The 27,227-nt window shown below is 34.7% G+C and overlaps 1 protein-coding gene and 1 non-coding gene across 3 annotated transcripts in view; one reads left to right on the top strand and one right to left on the bottom strand.

Moving 5' to 3' along the window:
* LOC140743377 (UNC93-like protein) overlaps nucleotides 1-27,227 on the bottom strand; it is a 140,520-nt gene that overhangs the window by 79,107 nt on the left and 34,186 nt on the right. The window lies entirely within an intron of this gene.
* TRNAA-CGC (transfer RNA alanine (anticodon CGC)) lies at nucleotides 17,128-17,199 on the top strand. Its single transcript has one exon. It is a non-coding gene; the product is annotated as a tRNA-Ala (tRNA).

Genomic DNA, 27,227 nt, shown 5'->3' with positions numbered 1-27,227 from the left:
TGTGTATTCGTCTGGAGCGTCTCCATACTTGCCATCTTTGGCAAGTTATTCGGCGGTATGTTCGCGAGTATCTCAATGCCACAATGGATAATAAATAACTTAAAGTAACCGTTTACGCAGAATAAGTTATTCTACGTGTCGACATGTTTTAGCGAGATAGTGCTATTTGTCTAAGCAATTACAGCCTAAATGTCCTTTAGATATTTCGAGTAAGCTTCATACTCGTCTGATAATATGCAAGAAGCGAGCACGGAAAACGTTGCGTTAATAATAAAACGGTCATGAAGCTCGGTGCATCGCTGATAAAACATCGTAAGACAATTTATGACAATACTTAGTTCCGCTTCTTATGTCCAATACATTAAATACGTGTCGTAGATGTTTGTTTACATTTTACAATACTAAACTTCCGCTCTGCAATGTCCGCCAGCAAAAGTAAACGGCCGTATCTAACTCTAGGGATGTACTAAGGAAAATGTCACTATTCACAAAATATAGATTTCCCATTAGCTATTTGTATGAACTTCCTCGTTTTGATACCTATGTAACTACTAGTAGATTTCATATACCTTTGTTCTTTTAGTTTTTTCAGATATGCAGATTGCACGTGTTTTCAAGATATTTTCCTTCGCCGTTTAAGTATGTGCTAATAAATTCCTAATATACACATAACCTAGAAAAATCAGATGCGTTCCTGGGAATTGATCTTAAGACCCATCGATCAAGAGGCCGTTTACCCACTAGGCTACCACTGCCTTTTTAGGACACCTATCACAGCATAATTTTACGAGACCTTGGGTTTTTGCTATTAGCTCTGATAGAATACGTTGCGAGATTGAAGCGGGTTTCAAAACAGCTAAGCGTTTAGATTCCGACGACAAACTTGGTTGTTGCAATTTAGATACCTACTGTCGTGATTCCACAAGGCCTAATGTAAATACCGCCGAATTTACTACAAGAATAATCATGGATCTTATTCCGGCAATGAATATATTTTAGGTTAAATTTAAATGTGACAATTTTTTTCCTTGATCGTTTTCGAAATCGCAATCTTTTGGGGATAGGCAATTTGATTTTTTATAAACCGGCAGTTTCTATATTGTCCGAATTATTCTTAGATTCAGTCATGAGTGTTATGTTAATAAAAAAATGTTTTTATTTGTTTTAGAAATCTAATATATAAAATTCTCGAGTCACAATGTTAGTTACGTACTCCTCTGAAACGGCTTTATCGATTTTCACCAAATTTTATATGCATATTCAGTAGGTCTGAGAATCGGCTACTCTCTATATTTCATACCTCTAAGTGATAAGGGTTGTTCACCCTTTACATTTTTTTATTTATATGGCAACACAACGTTTGCCGGGTCAGTTAGTAATTGTATATTTTTTTGATAAAAAATAGTGTTGTGTCACTTTAATTCCAAAGTAGCGGATTATTTAGAAACTTAATATACGATGGGACAAGGACAACCTTGCAATTAAGTTATTTGTCTTTGATTGAAAAATCGCGAACAATTGACTTAGAAAGGTATTATTTAGGACAACTGAAAAGGTCGTAATACAGTTTCAGTGGCGCTGAAATCGACAAAAAATTACGATTAGATTCCATTCTTAGTTTAACCATGTTGAAGATTAAACAATGTAAAGTGTATTCTGTTTTTGCACTAGTTTGTTCGTAAAAAGATTAAGGTTAAATTGGATTAGTTTTGCTATAATTAAGGCTATACGTTTTATCAGGATACGAAAATAACGTCCTAAGTCTTGGATAATAAAAAGCATTAATACTCGTAATATAAACAACACGTTTTTCTTTCAAGGAAATCATAAATTACCTTCGAAGTGCTAATAACTTAATAATTTTTCGAGCAAAAATAATAAAACTAAAATAACTAACAGAACATCTCAATCAATAATACAATCGTTAAATCTAACGCTGCGTGTCCGAATCACAATGAGCAAATGTACTTTGTGTAGAACTTAATTAAGAATCTAACAATTACGTTTCTTCGAGAGATGGTACTACCGCTGGTACCTCACACCGCCGATCATTGTCAACTTTTTGCTCGGAGCACGAAACGTGTCGAGGTGAAGAACATAATTATAACTGTAAGTGCAGGGATCACGCGAACCTCAGCCGAATAAGTGCACGCGAAAACAGTTTGTACCTTCATTGTTTATACACGCATAAATGTACTCTGGGCCTGTATTCAGTGGAAAATAGTTTAACTATCAAACTAGGTGTACCAAATACATGGACTCTCTACCGAAGGGTCCGGGATACGAACCCAGGCACGCACATCTAATTTTCAAACTAACTAAAAAACGCACATAGCGTTTTACAAATTAATTACTTGCATTAACCGAACGGTGAAAATCTTAAAAAAAAGTTCTCAAGAGTTTGTTGAAGTCTACCATTAGGCACTTGGCCGGCGCGGTGGACTATGACCTAATTCTTCTAATTGTGAAAGGAGACTCATAAGCAATGGGCCAGTAATGGACTGAAGACGACGTACCTAATAATTACTATGCATGAAAGGTGTGAGAAGATACGTTTTATGCCGAATCCCTTGGTAGTCAGTGGCAGAACGCACCCAGGGCCGATCATCCGGGGTTATTTCTCTTGCATAAAAGTTATCTAATAGAAATACTTAATGACTTCCTGTTTCGTATTTTCTGTATTATAATACTATGACTTCTGTTGTAAATGTACCTATTTTGTATTTGAGTACAATAAATAGTTTTTCTATTGTACCCACTGAATGTACATTTACGTTTTGTTTACTATTGACAACAATGTAATTCGTAACTGGTTAACTTAGATTCACTACAAGCGACTTTGTCATATAGACATTATATAAGTTAATAATAAATATTATTTATATGCTTTCAATGTTGGCTACACGTAACATGTTATAGATACTCGGTGAAGCGAATCCATAATTGTTTCCTCTAAATTAAAAAAGTCCCCAATAATTTTGTTCCTACTTACTATAGGAGTAGCTAGTGCGCCTAATTTTCGTTTTCTGAAGGTAAAGTTAACCACATAATATGTTTGATCAGTGGCGGATTTACCAGCAGGCTGAGTAGGCTTCAGCCTAGGGCGGCATATTTTTTGGGACGGCATGTTTTATATTTTTGGGGCGGCAAATTTGGGGACCCAATCGTTCCTGCCTTAAACGTGTCATGAACTGACATGACGAGCAAAAAAAAAACGGGAACCGTGTTACAAGATAGCGTGTGGACCACAAGAACCGTGTCACGAGCGGGCGTGAGGAGCAAAAAAAAAACGGGAACCATCTCAACGGGAAACATGACAATTGTAGAAGCAGGGGCGGCAAAAACTGTACAGCCTACACCTTTTTTTTTTAAATCCGCCACTGTGTTTGATAGTTTAACTAAACATAAAACTGGTATCCCAATTGAGACCAGACTTCCGTTCCTGCTTCTGTCTATTAATTAACAATAATAAACTCCTATTCTTCTCTTAAAAGTAAGACAAAACACAACATCTTAATTCAGTTGAATTACAAGGAGTTCTAACGACTTTTAGTAGGTTTTGCGCTTTGGCTTTGCACAATTAATTTATAATCAAGCAATTAAGGTTTATTTGTCAACTTTGACGATGGATGGCGATAACAGTAGAAGGTATCAGGTGAATGATCGACTGTAGTCCTAATCGTTTGGTTGGTTCTGTTAGTGTGTATATTATAAAAATAGAAAAAAAAAACAAATTAATTTAATGGTATAATGTGCAAAAAACTTTAAACAATTAAACATTCATAACTAAAAGTACATTATCATTGCATTAAATGACATTTTGCATTTATTCCACACGACTTTTTTTAGTCTCAAGTCGCTTTTTCATTAATATTTAGTTATAGTTTATTTGCGTACCTAGTAGATAATAGATATACATTTATTCTACAGTGTCCAAGGCCAAATAACTAAATACAAAATTGTTTACATTTTTTCAACAACACAAAACTATAGGCCGTCATTTAAAATGCGTAATATGTGTGTAATTAATTGAACAATCTACATTTTTCATCGCTCCGAGTTTCAGTTGCGTACAAAAAGCCATCTCATTACATTTTAATGATTTTTCTCGCAAAAACGTTCATTCAGAGATGTACGTGACGATCTACGCGGAACCTTGCTTGCAGAAATGTGTCCTTACCAGGGATGTGTATCTCCGTATCCGTAACTGAAACTCGGATATCCGAAATAAAAATATAGGTAAATCCGAAACCGTAACCCATTCATTAGTAAAGATACTTCGCCGCCTTGAAATCGAATGAAGCCACAAACGGCTTATTAGTAAGTTCTTTTTTTGAATTCTTGACATTTAAACAAATTTTTAGAGAAAATTTACGAATAAATAAATAATACATACTGCGTGATTCACATAATAAATAAATAATTATTTCAAATATTTTAGGGACATTTTAGCACGGAGACGTGGCAATGGCGTGGTTTTTTAATAAATAATATCAAATACGATAATATTAAAATAAAACTATTTGTTCATCCAATTTACAACTTTTATTATTCCCGTGCAATATACAACTTCAACGTCAAGAGCGTTCTATTTCTTTATTTTATGCTAATGGATACAGCCAGTGAAATGGAATTATTATTATAAAAATAACACATCTAGAAAATAATACAATAATTAATTAAAATTATAAATGTAATAGCCGTAACCGAAACTATATGATAATCCAAAATAATTCCGTAACCGTATCCGCAACCGATACCCGAGTATTTTTTAATAGATCCGTCCGGATCCATTATGTCCATAACATCCTTACACAAATTAACTACTTCGTCATATCCATTATTCCTGACCCTTTATCGTATCAAGTCATAAAAGGACTCGCATTTGATTCCAGTCAGATTGACTGTTCGTGCACGTGTTCACTATTAACAACACGGATTCTCCAAGGAACTGTTGCCAGGTTTTACCACTTTCAATAAATCGGAAAGTAAGTGTTGAAGCTATGGCATTTGGCCTCCAGCCAGCCTGTAGTTTAACTCGAAGCTTTTAAACCATAGATTTAAATCGTTAAAGTGCCCTCGAGCTCAATGTCCCGAACATTGTTTTTGAATGACATGCAACAAACTATTTCGAATACATATTTAGTGTGTAAACTTATCTTGAGTGCAATTTATAGTTCGTGCCACCGCCATATATACGTTTTAAGACATTGACGCTTTTTTCGGATTTGAATATTATTATGACGGTTTCAAGGGTAGCGATGCAACGTGATTGACTTTAGATAGGTTAAAGGTTAGATAGGTTAAAGTCACAAGAACGTCTTGCCGGAAACGTTTATAGTTTTGAGAATTGTATACTTAGGTACCTACATATAGGAATAGAGGAAATTCAAAAAGTAATTCATTAAAATCTTATACGATTGTAGCTTGTAGATTAACATAGAGCTTAATTTATGACTGATTTGAGTAAAGTTTAATTTTGTTTATATCAGCGTTTCTACGGTTTAAATCCATGTTAGTTCTAAGTGCACGACGTAGCGAGCAGTGATCTTTGCAATACACTGCCACGTAGCTTTAATACAAAGAGGCGTAACTACAGGTATTAGGCCATAATTAGAACCCAGCAGTTATAGTTATAGTATATCCAAATAATATTTATATAATATTACAACATCGTGGCCTAGATCGCTGTAATCATTATGATTGGTATGTTGTTGATTGTTGCCATCAAGAAATAATTTGGAATTCCCGATAGATTCCATTTAATTTAGTTTATAATCTACTTATGAGTTTGGAAGGTTGTCTACTCTTACGACTTGGTTAGTTTTAGTATCGGCGATTCGTTTTGGCGATTGAATGGATGCTGTATCACGTTTTGTTGTCTACCTAGGTTCGGTTGTGGTATCAAAAACGCACGTTTTAGTGTTTGAATTAATGCTGAATAGTCCGCGCCAAACTGCTAGTCCGATCTGAAGTTGTTGCGAGCAAGTGTAGTCATACAATTTGCTATGGCGACGCAATTCATTTCTATATTCAGAGCGGACTAGCAGTTTTACGCGGACTCCACGTTTCGCATTTGGTTGCCGAATGCAAAATTTAATCCAACCAGCGCTCAAATGTGTGCGTGGAAGCGTTCGATCGCTGCAACTAGTTTTTTTTTTGTATAATACGGGAGTAGCAGCCGAGCATGTAGTCCACCTGATGGTAAGTGGCTAATGCCGCCCATGGACATCTGTAGTGAACCCCAGATAGGTATAGATATTCCTACCTGACGTCGGCCACAGATGCGCCGCTACCCCTTTGGACTAAGCTGGAAAGCCTCGGAAAACTATGTCTTATTGCACCCTTCAAACCAGAACACAGCAACACTTAACACTGCTATTATGAGACAGAAATAGGTGTGGCGGTGGTGCCGCCCGAGACGAACTACAAAGGGTTATACCTTCAAAAAAGTTTACATTCAAAGTAGTTTCTAAAACAGCAAAATCATCAATCACCGATGCTAAAAATAGCATGAGCTGGAGCCTAATGTCTATACGACTTACTGCTGGTGGCTGAGCCGACAAATTACTATATCAATTAGGACATCCCGAGAAGAACTATAATTACGTTGTGCTGGCGTCATCATAACTACTTGGCAGATAAAGTATGTTTTTCTTGAAAAGCTTAATTGTTTCATAAGAACAAAGACGATTTATTTCCATCGGTATATTATGTTCAATGTTTTATGTCGCAGTACAAATAGTTGTGTTTTAAGTTAAATCAAACCGTTTTTTAACAAAATATTAATATGCAGTGAACTACTTATTTCAATTTAAATTAAATACCTACTAATTTAAAAAATATATACAACAATACTTTATAAATAAATGAAAACATTTAAATTTGATACTTTTTATAATTATAAACATCTATTTAAACCATAGATAAGTGTAGATATCTCACCGCCTTGTAATTGAAGGAAGCCATAAAATGGCTTAAACGCCTGACAATTTTGTCAGCCGTTTAAGTTTTTGTGGTGTAATTTACGCGGAACAATGCCGACATGCGCAGGTAAGTGGTGCAAAAACACCAAATCAAAGAAAAAGTACAGAGAAATGTCGTGTCATTCGTAAATGATCTACATTTTTAAATATTTTTCAAACACTAAAATAGATGACAGTGACAATTTCAATTGTCAAAACTGATTACATTTTCTTGTTAGGAGTGAGTAATCTTTACTAATCTATGACTTACACAGAATATCGAATTTTGGAATCCTCGGATTTCTATCTATTATCCAATCCTATGACTAAGCTTGTTACAACTTTGAACATTAAAATTTATCATTGTAATCTTTTAACTTAATGAGCGTTTAACTTTGTTAAGGCTCCGCTTAAATGTAGTCAAGCGCGTTTTTATCTTTCATCGGTTAACTTGATATAAGCTTCTACTTAAGTTATTTTTAGAGTAAGTCCGGTCCGATCTAAACATAGATCTATTTGCAGGGTTCCGCATCTAAGATCAAGAACCTTCTCGGCTTACATATCTCGGCTACCGTTTTAGTTTAATGGAGAGAGCAGTTATTTCTCTGGAATGTTCTCAGAACTAAGGTAAGGAAATGGCATATAAATATGATAAGTGCAGCAGATTTCACTTAAAACATCTTTTTACTACTTATTAATTGCAAATCAAGTAAGAATGGCAATTTTTGTAACATGTCATCTTATTATTTGTTTGTTTTACTACATTTTTGAATCAATTTTAGTTAATAAATTTGAGCATTTCATTTTTTTGTTATTAACAGTTTTGAGTTTGAGAAATCAACCGCATCAAGTAAAACCATGGAAGACAAAATTTTCAATCGAAAACAATCTTGAATTACCTTGAATTATCATTTCGAAGAACGGAAAATATTAACGATTTTTTAAACATATAGGTACTTAAGTAAATTAGTAAAGCATCAAATAGTATTTTCGAATGAATAATAAAAGTGTAGGTAAGTGTAGTTAATAAAAGAACAATTGGTATTTTCGATGCATACCTAATTGCTATGTTTACACTGTGTTATAATGTAAGTCATTATTGTATATTAGTAACGAATGCCAATTTACGAACCATTTTGAGTTAAGTCACTTAAGTGTTTGATTAGTTTAAACGGTATATTTATTACTAATCGGTACCGTTTATTTTACAAATAATATGGCAATTTAATAAACATTGCAAGATTTCACGTTAGCGAACATTTATCTGACATAGAAATAGATTTTTAATGCGCAAGTTTCTTATAGTACCTATGTTTAAAATAAAAATATTTGCAAAATTCGGATATATAGTTATAGTCCAATTTTCGAAAGTTAATAATTCTAAGAAACTATTGTGACTCCTTCAGCAATAACATTTAGATTTCTATAAAATTTTACAACGGGCAATTAAGTCCTGTATCAGAAAGATATTTTGCATAAAAGCCACATCAAAAGCCGAAAGACAAATTGGTTAATTTGATTCAGAGATAACGTTATCAAAAACATTAAAATGAGAATTTATTAAAAGCTCGAAACAGTAAGAAGTTGGTAACAAAATCAAAGATATGTTTCGCAAAAATTAATAGGAAATAAAAACGCCAATCATATCGAATATGTAAATTATCGTAGCTTTAAAACGAAAACACTACTCGTATGTATGAGGAGTTCCTCCTTAATATTATCTCATCACGTTTTTTGCCTCATCTCAGGCACGATTAGCAAAGCTAAAGAATCAGTAGCTTCATAAATATTTGCTCCTCGATTGTAAGAAGCAGAATAGATTCAAGATTATAAGCATTCTGAGTTTCCTGTTATGCACAAGGCATTGAATATTAACGCTATTTAAAATCATAAACCAACATTCAGACACTTTATTTTATAAACCATACTAGAGCCTCATTGCATCGTGTACACCTAGATAGTATCTAGACGACACTATAATTGCCTTCTTTAGTCCTTAACTCAGCCATTTGCACATAAAGCGACTGTTATGCGGAAAACTTTGCGAATATTTATACTAAAATATATATTTGTACTACTTTATTTGTCATTCTCAGAAGTTTTGTAATCCAACCTTAAGCACAAAATTAACATTTGTTTGGGAAAGATCTTGTGTACAATTGTTCGAGCATATAATGGCAAGCCTGTAAAACTAAGATGACGCAAATACATACTGGCAATACCTCTGCTTCCACACTTTTATTACTTACGTCATCATTCGTTCGCAGATTTACTGCGCTGATGATTTTCTACAAAAAAATCTACAATTTATAGCCGCTGTATCAAAACACAACATAAGCAACAAAAAATGACGACTGGATTTTTATTAATTGTATTATTTTGCTATTTAGAAAACTATTATTTCGTGTTTTGATAGTATAAATGCAGCCAAGTCTGATGACTATTTTACCTAAAATATTTAAAAGCTTCATATAAAGTAGGTAACTGCTTGTTTTAAAATATAATTGAATATTAAAAGTTTATTATATAATTTATTTAACCGTAAGACGAAGATCGATATATTATAAATTGAAGTGTAAATAAAATTTTAAAAACATAAAATTGAGGAACGGTAGGATCATGATTTTCGAGGTCGGCTTGGCAGCAGCTCCGCCGTGCCCCCAGATTAACTTGTTATTTAAGCTGTTGGTATGCGTCATAAAGTTGAAAATTATTTAATACAAAGCGGTCACAAGGTTTAAAAGAAGATTTCTGACCTTCTCGGTTACTTATCTAAATATTTAGAAGGCGAACGGTTATCGGTATTTTACGATACACAAAGGATGGCAAGCGTGCGACAAGTTTAGTGCCAAATAAAAGTAAACAGTGCATCGGAGAAAGTAAATGTGAAATCTTAGTACACAAGCGAATGTACGGAAATATTCACCTTCGTCGTAAAGGACATCGTCAGAGCGTTGACAAAATTAATGACGACCCGACATATCTTCTATCTATCTAATATATAAAATTCTCGTGTCACAGTTTTCGTTGCCATACTCCTCCGAAACGGCTTGACCGATTTTGAAGATTTTTTTTGTGCTTATCCGGTATCTATGAGAATCGGCCAACATCTATTTTTCATCCCCCTAAGTATCCCCCTAAATGTTAGGGGTAGTACAACCCTATTTTTTTTTATTTATATGGCAATACAACGTTTGCTGGGTCAGCTAGTTTTAGTATGTAATTGCTTACGACTTATTGCACTCAGTGCGAATATGTGTTCAAAGGCGAAATCAAGGTGACCTAGTAAAACGTTCAAGACCATTGGCAAGTTCTCGAATCCAAAAAATATCTCCGATGTTTTCTCGTATTGGTTTCTTTCTACGATCGGCGCACGGGCTGGCGTGTCCGGCAAACAATAGCTGGTACAAGTGCAACATTATCTGCCTCCGTCGACTGGGTACAGAACGTTGACTGCATTCCAATTTCTGTGACCTTATTACATGCTTATATTATTTCTGCAGTCTCGCTCTTGTTGTCACTTTTGTAATCTGGAATTGCTCTTTTAAGATTGCAACGGTGAGCACAAATTGAAAATGTGTATGCGTCTTCTGAGTACGAAATCTTGTGCATTGTAATCGGCTCGATCTAACCTACTAATGTAAGAGACTTAGTAATTGTTAAATAGCAACTCGCTCTATAATTTTCTTACATTCTTGATAGTGTTACTGGATTTATTGGTTTAATTATGCCGTAAATATTATCGAAACTAACGCTACAGTGATGATGCAACAAAATATCTATTCGACATCAGATTCACAGCATATTTACATGTCGATAAATAATGCAATAGAAATCTGTCACACAAACAACGTCGCAACTATACTTAATTCATATTGAGTTTTTGTATTAATCTGGCGAGATATCGCAACGCCCCTAGCGGAATGGGGTCGAAAGAGCCGTTTGTCACCTAATGTTAAGTCAATGGGTTCTTCAGAATGCGAATTGATGCGAATTGTAAACAATCTACGCGATATTCTAATGAAATTAAAACAGGTTTCAACAGTTGCATAATAAGAAAGCATTTGAATGTGCGGCCCGCGACTGTTCACGGCCGAAACGTTGGTCACCGACAACGTGCTCCTTATTTCCTCATTGATTGTAGATCACAATATCTTAATTATTTTCGTGTCAATCGCTGTTTGCGGAAACACGACAATTTTGTTGAGTTGTTGTTGATATAACTTACTTGTAGACAGTACGACTTCAAATCGGAAAATAGATCAAGATGCTTCTTTACTTATCATATATGATGCCTAGAAAACTTTATATACCACAATATATCATACAATGACTGCGCAAGCTGCACTAAAAAGGCCATTGCCTTTTTATGTATGTAATGTATGGCGTTGAGACAAAAGCCAATAAGAAACAAAATCAAAATGTATTTAAACACTAACGACAAACTTCCATTAATCCAATTTCGCACAAGGGACCCACATTTTTGTTATTTCGGACCACAATACGCTTCATACTGTATCTTAAGGATAAACGACACCTTTAAAACCAGTTTTAAAAGCAGATAACACTGTCACGGGCTTTTCACAGCCCTCAGTTCAACTTCAGTAGGGTAAATAAAAGCAAATTTATGACATACGAAAAAGCCTTTGCATTTTGCGGCATTTAAATATTCTTCTCAGCCCCTGACACCTTTTAAGATGAACGTGTGTGGAGAATACAGACAATTCAACGGATGGACAAATCTGTATAAACTCCTTTGCAAAAAAAACGGGCACCTTACACACACACTTTACCTTAGCTTTTCTATGGGTAAATATTATTATATTTTTAGTATGTCATTAGCTTGGATGACTAGAAATTTCTTATTATCAATGAGAATCTAGTTTTTTAACACTTTTATCCTGGTATCGGTGTTTTAGTCAATGTAAACAGAGAGCCGTGTTAAAATGGACATTTTTATGGGTATAATGAAATTAAGACTACGAGTATTTTTATGGTATTTTAATAAAAGAGACATTAAAAAATAAAAATTAATAACGAGTATGACCTCCTCTTGCAGCGATTACGGCATGTAATCGTCTTGGCATGCTTCCCACCAGGCTTTTGATGGTGTCCTGTGGAATGTGTTCCCACTCAGTCGAGATTACACGTTTAAGCTCTCTGATGTTTTGTGGAGGTGGTTGGACAGATCGTACTCGCCTTTTTAGGAGGTCCCAAACATGCTCAATGGGGTTAAGGTCGGGGCTCCGCGCTGGCCAATCCAAACGACGAATACCGACCTCTTGCATATAAGCATCTACGTCGCCAGAACGGTGGGCCCGAGCATTATCGTCCATGTAAATGGCATCTTCACCAATTACAGTCAGTGCGGGTTGTGCATTTTGAGAAAGGATTTCTGTTATGTACCTATGCGCATTTAGTGAGCCATTTTCTATGAATACTATCTCGGTACGATAGTTGGAAGTTACGCCCGCCCAAAACATAACGGACCCTCCACCATAAGGGGTGATTTCTTCAAAACACACATCGGCATAGCGTTCCCCTGGTCTTCGTAACACTCGCCGACGTCGGTCCTCACCATGCAGACAAATTCGAGCCTCATCGGAGAAGAGTACGCTACTCCAGTTACCTGGTGTCCAAGATAGGCAATTTCTAGCGAACCTCAACCGCGCAATCCGGTGCTCACGGAGTAACTTGGGGGCCCGCGCTGGTCGTCGACTACGTATATCAGCAGCTAAAAGTCTTCTCCTCACAGTCCATAGGCTAACTTGTGCTCCTCGTACCTCTTCAAGGTTTCTTTTGAGGTCTATGTAACTGCATTTGCGGTTCCTCAGCGCCTGAGTCACTAAAAAGCGATCGTCTCGCGGCTGTGTGCAACGTTTTCTCCCAGAACCTTGCCTTCTCTGAACGGAACCTGTCTCTTGGTATCGAGTCCAGGTTCTTTGTACGGTTGAACGACTCACGTTTAACCGCTGTGAGACGTAACATTGGCTACACCCCTCTTCCAGCAGCGCTATAATTTTACTAGCTCTCATTGCTTTTTCTGCCATTACGATAGACACAAAGATATCTGTTTTAAGTCACAATAAGGCAGAATTATGCGATAAACATAAATTGTTGTACTAAAAATAACGAAAAGTTACTTTTAGTTGCTTGATAACCTTTTAACCGCAAACCCGCGAAAAGTGTCACAAAATGAAAAAGGGATTAATAATTTAAAAAACAAAAGTTTTGAATTTGGAATGAACTTTTTTTCATACCCAGACTCTTTATTAAGTGCCAGTAACATAGTTTGGCTATTAAAACCTCTGAAGAACTAAATTATTACCAATAATGTTAAAAAATCAAACCCGCCCGTTTTTTTTGCAAAGGAGTGTATAAAAAGCCGGAGAGTTCAGTGCCTTCTCCATTATTTGTCAACTCATCTTTTATTTCGCAGTTATTGAGGAGCTTAAATATTATCAGTATTTGTATGGAAAATCTACGATTAAGGTCGAATACTACTATGTGAAAATTGTAACCTTTTATTAAACAGAGAGTTGCAGCTGAAGTTGTCTTATCATACTATGTCCAATTGTTCATTAATATTTATTTACCGATCCCTTTAGCGATAGATTTGTTATACGATAAAATCTAAAGTACACAATCGTTTAAATTTTGTACGATGTAAATAAAGTTAGTTTTAAGTTATTATTTTTAGGTTATCTTTTTAGTCTTTACCGTCTGATGACCTACATGAAGCTGGTACCCTTTATTCGGTTCCGGAGCCATCACTACCACACCAATGTCTGCCTTATCTATAGCAGCGGTCTTAAGCACTGTTTTTGGGTTAAGGACTAACCACATACTTATCCGAGCCTTTGCAACTAAGGTAGCAACACATCTATGATATCAAATAGGACTCTTATCTGGGGTCGATTACAGATGTTCATTGGAATCAGGTGGATTTCATGCTGGTTTGCTATTTTATTTTATAAAAAACCGAGACACGCTTTAACCATTCAATAGTCAACTTAAATATCACTGGATTTGCATCCAACATTAATGCAGATAATGGATCCATCCATGGATTATGGAATAGCTAATGACGACGTCTCGATTGAATCATAACTCATTGTCTTTCCCTGCACAACAGTTGTTGAGTAGTTTGTTTAAAATGGAAGTATGCAACGACAAGAACTCAAGAACAATATTAGAATATTATTAATATCATTGTTATTAAAAGTATTATATTTCTATATAATAAAACAATGTTATTCTGACAAGTAATATGTTATGATAATTGCTATGTAAATTGCATCCACGGCGCATCATTTGTTGAATTTAAATTCGTTTAGTTAAATAATTCAACGTTTAATTATATTCATATTGCTAGGAACCAACGAAAAGCTAGGTATCGCGCTGTTATTAAACGTACCTAATTGTAATGGATTAGGTAATAATTATGGGTACTTAAAGGAGCTCGTATGAAGCCTTAACAAACTTTTCAATTAAAATTCACCTGATGGTAGGTTAAACTGCTGCGTATGGACATCTACGAGTACAATCTATCCCAGACATGATTAGAGTCTTACCTGAGATCAGCCAATCTTACCAGCTCGGTAGGACTAAGTTGGATCCATAGAAGCTCTCTTCAAATCAAATAGTGCTGTTGATGTTAGGCAGAAGTACATTATTGTAGCGGCAATAGATTGGTCCCGGTCCTTCCACTATCGTATTAAAAATGGTGAAAATATGATTTCAAATGAATATACATACTTCGCTCATAAGACCTGCGAGTTACACATATTAACATACTCCACTCAAGAAGTCGCAGAGGACAGTGTCTAGCCTAGCTCCTAGACCATAGTGTCTATTTCTAATATTAAGCCTTATCTTGGCTGCAGTAGCAGTAATTACCTGAATGTACTGCAAATGCGGCGAATTCACTGGAAAATTCTTAGGCATTCTATTATCAAACGTTGCGTGTATAACATTCGGCCATAAACCATTCGTTATCGACTGGTTTTACGACGTGTTTTATTCCTATAACATTAAATATTTAATTCTTTTGTCATGCCTGTGTTTTGTGGACTGTCAAGTTGTATCTAATGAATCATAAACAAAACCCATGGCGGTATCCTAAAATCAACATGTGTTAATAATATTGTCATTGATAGCGTTTTATTGTTTGTAACTTGTAACCCTTTGCCTAAAGGCTGTGCTTCACACGTAGGTACGTAGTATTTTTATTAAGGTTCCGTATAGATTTTGCCAACGCTATCCATTCGTCATACATTTAAAAGAATGTATCGTACGAACAGTAATAGTTTCAGGGTCCACATAATATAATTGTTATGTTATTAAACGAATAAAAAGGTATATAACTAAAAGGATGTCCAGGATACACCCATATCATTTTTACGTTTTTGTTTTTTCGTTACGTAAAACAGTATTATTAAAATAATGATAATTGGCGTGCTAATCGTAAATTGAACAATAATTAAATAATAAGTTTTTTGTAAATCAATTGAATTAATGTAATACTAACTTGACGCCGGCTAAGCGTAAGACCGGCTAGCGTTTAAGATATTATTGATATTCTTGGTAAATATGTAACACACACAATACCTATATTGTATAATGGTACGGAACCCGTTTTTATGACTTTCATTAGCTTGACCTGTACGTATGTATGGATGTATGAATCTGTGTATGTAAGGAATTTTCGAACTCGGTCTTTACCTACTTTGAACGGTCTGCTGATTCAAAATTTTTAATCATTATCAAGAACCATTGTCAAATTGAATACTATTTTTAGAAGATTTTTTATGTGTTCATATTGACGCTGACAATTTAATATTTTAGTTTGAAATGTATTCTTAAATCTGTATGTATGTTCCTTTGATGCACTCTAGAGTCTAGAGATCAAACGGGCGGGCCTATTTGGAAAATTTATACGTCTATCGATTCGTCTCAATCTTGCGAGTGTTACTAAGCACGTGATAATAATCATAATTCCAAATAGCGGCCTCCAGCTGCCATTTTGTGCAAAGAAAAAGAATAAAGTCGACATGCTACGTTAAACGGGGTATCATTGAATTGTTATTTAAAATATAATGAATTTATTTATCTTTTTTCATTGAAAATCAACCATTTAGGATTTATATCGGCTTAAAATTAGTAAATAATTATTTTCGCCTAAAACTTAGTATTGCTAATAAATTAAAAAAGTTAATTGACGAGTAAGATAATTAAAGAACCCGACTGCGCAAATATTATATTAAATAAAAAACTGAAAAGAAGAAACAAGGCCCGTACTTAGTACTAGCTAGGATTATAAAATTATTATTTATTTATAATTTATTACCTTAGGAAATCCAACATTTTAAAATTAATTAAAAGTAAAAAAAAAGAATGAAAAAAATATAGAAACTACACGACAATCAAAGTTTTTCAGCTAGCGATGATATTTATCTTATATACAAAATTCTCGTCTCACAGTGTTAGTTACCATACTCCTCCGAAACAGCTTTACCGATTTTCACCAAATTTTATATGCATAATCAGTAGGTCTGAGAATCGGCTACTATCTATTTTTCATAACCCTGATTGATAAGGGTTGTTCACCCTCAACATTTTTTTTATTTTTATGGTAACACAACGTTGGCCGGGTCAGCTAGTGTTATGTAATATTGAATAACTGAACAATTGAATTCTTTTCGTAATCGACGGATATAAAACAAATTAATAAGAATACGCCGCACATGGCATCAATGCACAGTGTTTTTTTAATTAACTCTTTTTCATATATTAAGAAATTGTCTGAAAATCAGGATCTTTCATCTATTTTTGCAATTAAAACCAGTTGAGTTTTACATATTTCCCCGAGATGTTTTCCTTCACCGTTATAGCAAATGATATATTATTTGTAGTACGCGCAGAAACTAAAAACAAACTCGACTGAAAGGAATTATTTCAACCACTAGGTTGTCACTGTTACTTATTTCTTTCGCAAAATTCATAATTATTAAAAAATAGCCACTATGATTTATCACGGAAAAGGTTTTGTATATTATATTCGCCTTGAACTTATCTTTTCCTTTAATTACAATTTATTGCAGAATATTTAGTGTACTAAAACTGTGTGTAGTGTACGTAAATTTCGGAAAAGTTGATATCAGCCTCGGTAGCTCAATGGTAGAGCAGCGGACTCGCGTTGCCGTGGTTGTTGGTTCGAATCCAGCCCGAGGCTTAAAAAATTTGAATTTTCCATATTATTTTTTATTCGTATAAATCTAAATAGTAGTGATTTTTTATTGTAAGTATGTATTAGTTTTACCCCGCTAATTTTTTAAAAAAAATATTTGTAGCACATGCAATTAATAAATATAATTAACTTTTTACTTATTTTTTTATTTATTTCGTTACCTTTATTTATTTCAATTTATTAATTCAAAATTCCAATTTTAGGAGATTTTTGAATGCAGAATTTTATTGTCGTCTACATGTCTTCACAATCACAAATAATGTTGAAGCTTAAAAAAAGTATTTTATGCCACATAAAAAATATCCAAATCATTTGCACTAATAATATGCACATAATACTAAAAAAAATCTGATGTTCCCGGGATTTGAACCTCGGATCTCTCGGTCAAGAGGCTGAGTTTTAACCACTAGGCTATAAATGTTTACATGTATAATACAATATAAATAGAATTATAGTTTTCTTGTAATGTTTCCTGATTTTAGTTTTAATGATTACAACTTCGATCACTAATAAGAACTAGTGATCGAAGTGACTTAATGATAATGATCTTATCAGTCCAATTTTAGCGTGATTAACAGTATAAAATACTTGTGTTTTCGAAAAAATATTGTTGCGAGTAAATCGATAGTAAATAAATTAATAGTTACTTATTAAATACAACATATATTCTCCTAGTAGACCATTAGAAATATAATGACTAAGTTAGAACACCTCGTACGCCATACCGTACCCACATTAGTCCAAGAATTGCAAATTAGCTTTCAAAAAACTAAAACCCCGCCCAAATTGGACCAGGAGTTTTTGAGAAAATCTCGGACATACAACCTTACATATTTACATACGTTACGCTATGTGTGGTGGTCGAATACAGAACCTTATTTTTTGAAGTCGGTTAAAAATAATCAGATACCTGCTTAAGAGAAAGAACTTATGTGTCAATTAAGTTAAACGTTTCTGATATTCTTGATCCGGTCACACAACAAAATAAGAGAATGTGTCAGTACAAATCACTGAACATATAATAGGAACAGCAAGTAAAAAGCGGTCGGACAGCTTACTTGAGACGTCATCTAGCCTATTGGTACTCGAAAGTAGGTACGAAATGCCGCAAATAGCCGTATTCGCGATTCATCCATCTCGATCGCAAACTTGTTTGGGATTAGGGTTGCCACCTATACTTTTAAAAATGTTGTATTGCTTCAAGAGGTCAATAAAGTACACAAAATCTCTTAAAATAATAAGAAAATACTGACTTATATATCGCAATAATAAATTGAAGGTAAATATGGTAACTTTTCAAATAATAGATACAATTTAAATTCGGACTTTTTACTGACGACCGATTCATTAAATTAAATTTGTACATAATACTTCATAATCAGATGTACTTTATCATAAATGGGTAGTATATATTTTGCTTCGAAGAAAGGTGGCAACCCTATTTGAGATACCGTTTATGACAGGATTGGAGTGTACGATGCTGGCGCCGCATGAGCAAACATTCGCGCAGACATAACCATTTTATGTACGTTTCAAGTTGTTTCTTTCGCGCTGAGAGTGAAATTTTTGTAACGGATGTTTGCAAAAAACAAGTATGCAGTGTTTAAACACGTCTAAATATGTCAAATCATAGCGTGTCTGTGCCCTAAATATTATTGAGATCGATGCAAAATAAAATTAAGTACCAACCACATTCAATGTTTCTTTGCTCATTTGTTGACATAAGCAGTTTAAATGATTCGGAGCAATTATAATTTCGGAAAGTACTTCTTATATTATATTTTCCGAATCGATATGGATCGATATTGAACGGAAATACGGCATAATTATTCTATGCCTCACTCACCTCTGATTAAGTCGAGTGTTTGCCCCTAACACCTTTTTCCTTGTCGACGCACACGTCCTAAATTGTATATCGGTTCGTGTAAATACTAGGACATGTTAAACGTTCTTTGTTCGTTCGATTTGTGTATTAACCGTTGCGTCGATAACACGTTGTTTAATATTTGTGTAGTTGAGATAATTCACTGTCTTCGCACCGTAGCCCCAAATAAATAACGTTCTACTTGTCACAGCACTCGTTTTGTAGAAGGGTGATTGACAGTGTTTGAACGGTGCGATTATCAACCCACATTCATTGCTATGCTAGTAATTAACTGATAAGTGCATATCTAAGCATATTAGTTGCACTCTGCAGTAGGTACATACGAAGTGTTTCTTATACGCATGTTAACGTTAAGTAGATTTACTCGCGATCTTTTGTGATGTATTTCAACTAAATTATTTGATCTCCGTGAAACTTTAGGACATTGCTGAGAACACTCGCGCATAAGCATTTTATGTAATATGTCTTTGCTACGGGAGGTGGCGCGCTATACACAAATTGTAGTCGAATGAAAACCAACCATTCAGGGGTGCTTGCGGGAAAGATAGACACTTATGAAGCCGATAGGTGGTGCTGTGTCTAGTGTTTTGTCCCAAAACCACTAACCAAGTCCTTTGTATATAAATATTCGTATGTCTGTTGCCGACACTGATTGGAGACTACAGTTTGTATGTAGGATCGAGTACCTATGTATTTATCACTTTGTATCGCTTCGAATTCACAAAAATATATTCCTTTTATTTTGAATATTTTGCTCGAGTTAGTGGTCTCATCTCTTTAGAATTAGCGAGGCGCTAAACGCCTAAGTAGACATTGTTGTTTCTTATTAAAAACAAACAAACATAGTTACAATGTTAATGATACAAGTAGTTATATTTTTACATATACTCTATAAAAGTTAAATCGTCTATTTAAAACGAGAGATTTTGTCTAATCACAGACACTAATGGCAAATTAAATACATGACAAATTAATTCACAGAAATATGACCTCTATAGCGATGTTTCGGTTAATAACGTTCTTTAATTGTAGGCCAACAAATAAAATTACGCACAAAATTTTCCAAGAATAATACTTATGAAACTGGACTTTAATGCAAATGAAGACTAAACATTCTTCAATTTCCTTAAGGCGACTTACAATTGGAGGATGGATTTGAATAGAAATTTATCAGGTAAGGATATATCTATACTAATATTATAAAGACGAAAGCTTTGTTTGTTTGGTTGTAATGAATAGACTCAAAAACAACTGGACCGATTTTAAAAATTCTTTCACCATTCGAAAACTACATTATCCACGAGTAACATAGGCTATATTTTATATGAAATATATTTGATAAATATATTTTGAGGCGGTACAAAGTTTGCCGGGTCAGCTAGTTATAAATAAAACAAACTGTAGATTTTGTAAATAAATAAATAAATCAAGTTACAAATAGCATTAAACTAGAGAATAAACTGAAATACGCTCCCCCATTTTTTATATATTTTGTTATTTATAAAAATAATATGTAAGTACGGGAATGTTTTTGAAGCGTCTTATTTTACGATAAAGTTATTTGGATTGGTATTATATTTTAATACAGTGTAATATTTACAATCTAAAACAACGTTTTGCGTTAATTTGGTCATGACATAGTTAAGATCGTAGTTTGCCAACAGACCGATGAATAACACGTTCTCGGATTAGTTATTCGTAATAAATATTTGATCTGTGTACAGAAATAAATACCTGTGAAAAATAAGGCTACTAACACAAATCCTTACTAATATTATAAATCCGAAAGTAACTCTGTCTGTCTGTCTTTCTGTCTGTCTGTCTGTCTGTCTGTCTGTCTGTTTGTCTGTCTGTCTGTCTGTCTGTCTGTCTGTCTGTCTGTCTGTCTGTCTGTCTGTCTGGTTGTCTCTTCTTCAAGCCTAAACCACTGAACCGATTTTAATGAAATTTTGTACAAAGATAGTCTGAGACCCGAGAAAGGACATAGGATAGTTTATATCCCGAATCGAAATCCTACGAGAACTAGGGCGATCTAAGATCGATTAATCGGAGAATCGATCTCTTGGACCCAAAACATCGATTATTTTAATCGATATTAGTAAGGATTGAATCGTAAACTATACATTTGATCAAGTGATGATCTTTAGCAAAGTTGAGGGTACGAATTTACAGTTTAATGAATGTTATATTATTTTCTTTTAAACGCGGGCGAAGCCGCGGGCAAAAACTAGTACGCTATATATTAAAAGAAAATTTATTTAGATTAATAATAAAATTGAATATCAAAAAGATAGTCTTAACAAGATACGAACATTTTTTATAGTGTTCGGTTGTGTGACCAACTCTTTACTTGCTTATAGCGGTCACTGAAATGAATCACACAATAAATATGAGGATATAATAAAAAAAAACTAATTTCCTCCAAAAATAACGTTATCAACGCATTAGAAACAAATCATCGGGGAAATTATACTACAAAAGTTGTTGATATAAACGAGTTTGTGGGCGCCGCTGTTTATATTTTTAACCTGTAATCGTCTACTTTTGTCCTGCAAGGCTATTACGGATTCCGCGCACGCAGCATCGCTCCAAAACAACCTTGTTGCAAGGCTCTTTTGATAGTTTACCGCATGCCTCCGGCGGCCATGTGAAAACATTCGACAAACGAACTCATCTCGTGTTGTTATACGACCAATTGATGATATAAGCGGCATTTATGATCAAATTTTGCGGTAACATACACTGCTCGTTCGACAAGCGAGCCGATGTTGGAAATGAAATACAGCAAGCGATGTATTCGGTAGACAGCGATTAGATATAAAAGACGTTGCATGTATATTCAAGTGAAGACATTATGTCTACTCTCGAGACAAAGGCGTTGACTTCATTGTGTTCTATGGAATATATAGGTATATTTTTATAATATATGAGTAGCATGCAGTCAGTCTACTTGATGCCTACTGCCGCGCATGGATATCTGTAATCCCCCAGATAAGATTCGTTTTCTACCTGAGGTCGGCCAAAGATGCTCCGATACACCTGAGGACTAAGCTGGAATGCCTCGGAAAAGTATGTATCATACCACACCTTTTAAACCACAGCACAGAAGCGCTTAACACTGTTATTAGGCATAAATAGGTGTGGCGGTGGTGCCGCCAGGGTTGAACCACAGAGGATCTACCTTCGAAAATATTAAAATTTGTTCGGCAAAGAGCGATTTGCCTGAAACATTTGCCGAAGCGTTGTAGGTGGCTGAACGCGTTGAACTCGAATGCGGTAGGCGGGTGTCACCGTGAGCTGCGTGGGCGATCGCTACAATAATCGTCGACGTATACGGAACGATCACAATACAATACATAAATAGGGGTAATAAAAATAATTAGGAATATTAATAGCTTCTTTTCTTACGGATACGTAGTGGAATAATCGCAATCTTGTCGCCATGTACAATTTAGCTTAATAATCACCATTGACTGTCCCACTGCTGAGCAAGGGTCTTCTCTCAGATGAGAAGGAATAGGCCGTAGTCCACCGCGCTGGCTAAGTGCGTATTGGTAGACTTCACATACCTTTGAGGTTACTTATTATTATAAAAATTTTTATATATTTCTCAGGCGTGCAGGTTTTCTTACGATGTTTTCCTTCACCGTAAAAGCAAGTAATAATTAATTTTGAATACCTACATAACTTTGAAAATCAGAGATGCCTGGGATTTGAACCTTGGACCCCTCGATCTAGAGGCTTAGTTTCAATCATTAAGCTATCATTACTATTTAGTTTTGCTTAGTTTTTATAACAGGCCATATATTAGTAAAGATACTTCGCCGCCTTGAAATTGAATGAAGCCACAAACTGCTTATTAGTAAGTTCTTTTTTTGAATTCTTGACAAATAAAAACATTTTAGAGAAAATTTACGAATAAATAACTAATACTGCATAATTTACATAAAAGATAAATAATTATTTCAAATACTTAGGGACATTTTAGCACGGAGACGTGGCAAAACGTTCTTACCCAACTATTTCAATTCTCAAAACTGGGTACATTTTCTTGTTAGGAGTGAGTAATCTTTACTAATATATGTAACAGACTATAAATATAACTGCTAGTCTATTAACACTACGTTGTGTGTATATATAAATCGGTTTATATTTATACACGTAATTAACATTAGCGTATATTATTATTTGATATATGAAGGTGGTAGAACCCTTTGTGGTACGACTCCGGCGGCACCACCGCCACACCTATTTCTACCTAATAACAGCAGTGTTAGGCGCTGCTGTGTTCCGGTTTGAAGGGTGTGGTAAGGGAGACAGACTTGTCCGAGGCGTTCCAGCTTAGTCCTCAGGGGTAACGGCGCATGTGTGGTCGACCTCAGGTTGGAATATCTAATCCTATCTGGGGTTGATTACAGATGTCCATGGGCGGCAGTAGCCACTTACCATCAGGTGGACTGCATGCTTGTCTGCTACTCCTATATTATAAAAAAAATGTTGTAAGTATTTATATATGTGCTAAATTAATGCTAAATTCTTGAAATTGCGTGTCTCAAACAAAGATTTGCGATGATTTATAACAAATAGGTACGATTTACGTTTCAAAGTGATCGAATAATGTATTTTAATTGCGAATAACGGATTGCGGTTACAATGAGTTATCACTGTATTAGTAATGTAATTTATTAATGGTAGTAGTAGTTAGATTGTAGTTAATGTACTTTTATACGACAGTATAGACTGCTTGACGGCTTGACGCCGCTGGGGACATTGTCATTGTGAATCATCGAAGTACCTAAAAATTATAAACGGCTTTTAACTTGTCATTTTAGGGTTCCGTACCTAATGAGTAAGAACGGAACCCTATTAAAAAGCCCCTGATGTGTGTATGTTTTCCACGGGCCACTATCTAATATTTATTATTAAAACCTAATATTAGACACTTGATATTGCCAAGGACGGTTTATGTTTTTCGCACATATCTTGTATGTTTGTATTTCTTTATACCTTTGAATCTACCGAACGGCTGGATGAATTTCGCCGGTGTCATTATATTCGTCTCCAATACCCAAGTGTCCATAGATAGGTGTTAGAAAAAAAAATTCAAAATGATGGATTTTTGACGCGAAATAGAAACTAGAAATAAAATAATAAAAATAAAACATAACTCTTCAATTATTTTTATTATATATAATTTGTTCGACGAATTATATTTTGTTAACAATATTAAAGAAAAAGAAAAAAAAAAGCAAAAAGCACGTCGGAAACAACTTGACGTGCAGCCCACGCTTTTTTCACAATTATACTATTTACTGTCCCTTAATTGATTCCTAGATTGAAAATTATTTTCTACTTTGTAGTTGATTTTATCATAAAAGCGTGTTTTTAGTTTTTGGAACTATATTTATTTTACTAATGTGACGGGCTCCCATTTGCAATTATGACGTTGGATACTCTACAAGGTGTAAGGTATCTCCCATATCTTAGTCTTCCGCGCTCGAGACATTCCCGAAATCCCCTCTTGGGCTCCTTTCGTATTACATATTATTGACAGTTTATAGATTTGACAATTCAAAAATCCGAATTTTTCATCTTAAATATGCGCTGGACTAACATAAACCCCTCTCAGTCTGAGTGGATACCTACTCATAGCTGGTGTATTTTATAGTAGGTACCTACGTAATCAGTTGAGGTCGACAACCCCTAAAACATTCCTTCTCGAACCCAAAATCGAAAGAACAAGATTTAAACAAGAAATTATTAATACCATCCTACGAAACCTAAAATCGCTGTTGTACGTTTTGTTGTAGGATATTCAAATTATAAGTTTCCATAAAAAATATTAAGAAATTACTGTTCGAATTTCATTACAAATATTATTGAAAACAATATGATTTCTAATCGTAGTTCAATTAGCTATGAAACCATAAGGAAAATTGACAAACAATGAAAATAAGGTACTGAATGGATACAGCGCCACCTAGTCACTTGCTACACCACCCCTGAAACCTCGGAAACTCACTTCCCTACTTAAACCCAATATTTAACAAAATAATTTGAAATATGGTATCGTTTGTTTCTAAAATCTTAAAAGACTTATTTATGAAATTATCAATGTATTAAAACTTTTATATTGCGTATGTTTCAATGTTTTTAGAGGTAGAAGTAAATTCCTTAACAATGACATCTGGTGGTGGTAGATATTCGCTTCAGGTACCAAGAAAGAAAAATGTCTGACTTTGAATTTTGATTCAAACATTGAAATCAATTATTTTTATCAATCAAAAATATTTATTTAAATTTCTTAAAAAAAGAAAGAATAGGACAAAAAGACAAACCTATAGTAGAACTGTTATGCCGCGGGCTGGATTCGAACCAGCGTCCCCGGACACACGTCCGTGTGCGGTGCTTTTACCAACTAAGCTACCGAGGCTGTATTCAAAATAGCGAAATTGACGTACACTACTAACTGATGTGTTAACCCTGCTATAAATATCAATGATATATAAGAAATGGTCAATTTCTATTTGAATACATTACACAATGTTTTCTCTATTGTTATAATATCATAGTCGGGCTCATAGTCGGTATCATATTTACGGTTTCATGGTAATGTCTTATTTACGTGTTCAACTAAAATATGGCCGGTCAGCTTAAAAAGTAAATAAACAGATCCAGATTTCCAAAGACTTATATCCTATGTATCTAGCTACACCAAAACGTACATACAGCAATATTAAAGAACTGAAAAAAGATTGACTTAAGTAGCTGAACATCAATATGGACAAAAGTACCATCGAATTATTAGGTTGTATTTCTGTTTGTACTATTTTGTTATAATTTTACGGTGGCCTTTATAATAGATACTATAAATAAAAGCTAGAAAGTAGATGGGGTCGCCATACAAGAAACGGGTATATTTCGTCGTTTTTCGAACTTCATTTAATGAACCGTAATAGGTAGATGCAGTGCGGGTAAGTGCAGTGATAGCCAAATGGTTAAGAAACTCAGCCTCTCGATCGAGGGGCCCTCAACTCTGATTTTTCAAAGTTATGTGCATATTAGAAATTAATTATCACTTGCTAAAACGAAAACATCGTGAGCAAATCTGCATACCTAAAAGAGATTTAAAAAAAAAAACCTCAAAGATATGTGAAGTCTACCAATACGCACTTGGCCAGCGCGGTGGACTATGGCCTAATCCTTCTCATTATGAAAGGGTTTAGGCCATAGTCCGCGTGCCTACCAGTGGGACAGTAATGGGTTGATGATGATGAATAAGTAGAGTGCAAATATTTATATCGCTAATGTTTCTACAGTTATAAGGTTAATAAATATAAAAATAAATTGTGGTAGGTACCGCCCCGATTGTACCGCACTAATTCTAGTACCTTTTGCTTCTAACAATATACACTGTTTGTTTTGAAAACAACTACTAAGCCTCTACACAATAGATAATAGGATCCCATGAAATCACCCGCTTACCATACTAGGAGTTCCATGTAATTAACCAGTATACACGACTATAACACTTATAACAAACAGCATATAGACGAAATTGTCAAATGTACCATCAATATTACACGGTTGTTGATCGAATCGCGTAATGAAGAGGTACGATCTGTTTTCCCGATATGAAAAAACATTAAGTTATTTAACACTAGCTGACCCGACAAATTTTGTACCGCCTCAAAATCTATTTATCAAATATATTTCATATAAAATATAGCCTATGTTACACGTGGATAATGTAGTTTTCGAATGGTGAAAGAATTTTTAAAATCGTCCAGTAGTTTTTGAGCCTATTCATTACAACCAAACAAACGAACAAAGTTTTCCTCTTTATAATATTCATCATCATCATCAGTAACCCATTACTGTCCCACTGCTGGGCATGGATCTCCCCTCAGAATGAGAAGGATTAGGCCATAGTCCACCGCGCTGGCCAAGAGCGTATTGGTATACTTCACATACCTTTGATATTTTTTTTTATAAATGTCTCAGGTATGCAGGTTTCCTCACGATGTTTTCCTTCTCCTTTTTAAGCAAGGGATAATTAATTTATAATACGCACATAAATTTGAAAATCAGAGGTGCGTGCCTGGGTTTTTGAACCTCGGACCCCTTG

The sequence above is a fragment of the Epargyreus clarus genome, unplaced genomic scaffold (assembly GCF_041222505.1).
Source record: "Epargyreus clarus isolate Ecla_fem2 unplaced genomic scaffold, WU_Ecla_fem_2.2 ptg000007l, whole genome shotgun sequence".
NCBI lineage: Eukaryota > Metazoa > Arthropoda > Insecta > Lepidoptera > Hesperiidae > Epargyreus > Epargyreus clarus.
The sequence above is the reverse complement of the archived record's forward strand: the minus strand, read 5'-3'. Positions and strand labels throughout refer to the sequence as shown.